General features: G+C 38.1%; 1 long non-coding RNA gene across 1 annotated transcript; it reads right to left on the bottom strand.

Annotated features, from left to right (window-relative positions):
• Positions 1–214: 214 nt before the first annotated feature.
• Positions 215–2,138, bottom strand: LOC122974992. Its single transcript, XR_006400523.1, has 2 exons — positions 1,771–2,138; positions 215–1,552 (listed from the first exon to the last, which is right to left on the bottom strand). It is a non-coding gene; the product is annotated as an uncharacterized LOC122974992 (long non-coding RNA).
• Between the last annotated feature and the right edge of the window lie 665 nt (positions 2,139–2,803).

A 2,803-nucleotide genomic window follows, 5' to 3' on the forward strand; every position in this document is an offset into this window, starting at 1 on the left:
AGATCAATGGAAAACAAATAAGTAGGTCTCAATCATTTAACCTTCTGCATCTGTGTTTGCCTGTTAAATAAATTCTTTCCCTGCTGCTTGTCGTCCAATGATGTCGTCCGATGTGTTCATTAGTGTCACATGACTATATCATCTTTGTGTTTATGTTGTCTGGACTTGAGTTAAGATTGGACCAACTAACGATGGGAAAAGAAAACCCACAGCTAGCGCTATGTGAAGGGTTTTTTTTTTTCTTTTCTAATTATCCACAAACATTTCAACACCAACATACAAATCAAACAGATTCATTCTTAAGAGGCACGTACGAGCGATCAATTTCCTTGTACTTAGAATTTTCTGTGACGTAAGAACAAAATTTATGAGGTCAGAGCTGTCGTACGAGTCCTCAACAGACAGTCTGCCTTTCATCATCATCAAGGCTGCACATTTACAGAGAGAGTTTTTAGATTTTATCATTTTTATTGGCATATTTTGGTGCAGCAGCCTAACAGGTCGCCTTATATGGACATTTTAGTAGCGTCAATGATGCTAATGAGCAGATCTCATGACATTCAGGTGACATTCAGCAGACTGAAAGGAGCGATTTACAACAAGTCTGGACATTTAAGATAGTTTGTTGAATCTGAGAGTCAGAGAGGTTACGGATAAGAATACGAAACTGTTCATGAATGAGGCCCAATCTCTCCCAGAAGATACCGATGACATCACAGGTGTAAAACAGGGTTTTTGATTGATTCAAAGTCTTTGGCATTACATATAAAATTAAACCAAATTCTCAAAATCTACAAGAGTATATATCATAAATAATGAACTGAACCTCTTTTATACACTTTTTGAGCGTTACTGTGTATAAAACTGCATCAAAGCGCCGCTTTGTTGTTATTTTCACGTGTAAAGACAGAACCAAAAGACGTGACGGACAGTAGACCGGCAAGACAGCAGCTGCTGACCTTCTGACCTTTGACCTTTTCCCTCGTAACCCCCACCAGCTACATTCCTGCACCTCACCGTGTCACTGACGGTGTCATCACTTTGCAGACATGCACTTTTTGCATGTGTGAACTGAATATGTAACCGACACACTTATACAAAGCTATAAGTGTATGTTATGTAACCACACACACACACACACACACACACACACTGTACACGCATCCACATGTGAGAAGTGTCCTGCACACATGCACTCAGTGTGTAGCTGCCGTGTATAAGCAGCATCTCTCCGTGTTTCTCTTCTGCCTCGTCAGCAGCGTTTTTATCTGCAGCGCAGCGGAAGCGGAGACGTGTTTCTAATCCCGCCGCAGGTCACAGCCAATCAGACGGCCCGGCTCTGATCGTTTCAGAGACTCTGACACAGTAAACACACACATAGTGAGATGAAGCGAGTGTTTACCCTGCAGCTTGTTTCACTTCATGTCTTTTTTTCTCTTTGTATCTGCGTCGTGTCAGACACACATCAAAGAGCGGCAGCCGCTCGGTGTTTCGACCTTTATCACCTTCTTTTGTTTGTCAGGTGACCCGCTCACTTCCTGCCCAAGTGGAGCTGGAACATAATCACAAACACATACATCATGTCAGAGATTTACACCTGATTGAAAGACGTGACACTCAAACATCTGAATCTTTCATTTAAATTTAGATATGTGAGTTTTTTAAAAAGGTTTTTAGTATTCTGTGTTTTATTGTGACTTTAATTGTTTTGCCATCTTTCCCTCATGTTATTAATTTGTGCTCATGTTGCTAATATTAATTTTAACTTACGTTGTTGTTGTTGTTGACACTGAACTGAGCTGCTTCACTGACCTGAAACCAAACTCTGGTTGATCTGAGGTCATTTACTGTGAGTGAAGTGAACTTAAATGTGTTTAAGTAATCTAACATCTGCATATGTAGTCAGCTGTAACATCTGAACACTACAGGGGAAAAAAAGCGAGAGCCAGCAGAGAATCTGAATGGTTTGCTGAAAGTTATAGATAAATAGATCATAGACAGTTAAATCAATAGTAATGCTTGAAGTAGCTAAACGTAACAGATAAACAGCTGAAACATCGACCACTTGGATTGGTAAATACAAATACAAACTTGAATAAACCAACCTAAACACTGACGATTCATTGTCATGTATAGAATTAATAGTGTTAAAGCTAGAATGTAATAATAATAATAATCTTTATTTATATAGGACCTTTAAAAACACAGTTTACAAAGTGCTTTGACAGACAAAGCAAAAGTAGTACAACACAAAGCAAAGATACAACACAAAAAAACAATAGAGATGATAAAAAGATCAAAAGTACAATACAAAGATGTTTGAAAGTCAACATTAAATAAAAGTAAGTCTGTAAAAATGGGTTTTAAGAAGTGATTTAAAAGACGTCACTGGTTCTGTGAGTTTCATCTCCTCAGTCAGGTCGTTCCAAAGCCTGATGGCAAAAGCAAACGCAATATGTAACTTTTCTGCATTAAAATGTCTAAAAACAACTAGACCTACGTTATATATGTTGTTGAGTTGTGTACTTACATTATCTCAAATGTTTCCAACATTTGGTCGCCTGTCAATGGCGTCATACCTCCTCTACCAAAGAGTAAACACGCACACAAGATAATACGTTTGCGTTGTGGTTGTTTGACATAAACTTTTATAAATTGACTTTTATTCAGTTTTAAGCCACATTTTTATGATAAACTTTTTAGATCTTGGTCGTTTTTTAACTGTATCTTTTAACCGGATGAAGGATTTTAGTCATCGGACGTCTGGATCTTAAGTTATCAGAGAAACAAGCTGAGGAAACGT

This window comes from Thunnus albacares, chromosome 3, assembly GCF_914725855.1.
Source record: "Thunnus albacares chromosome 3, fThuAlb1.1, whole genome shotgun sequence".
NCBI lineage: Eukaryota > Metazoa > Chordata > Actinopteri > Scombriformes > Scombridae > Thunnus > Thunnus albacares.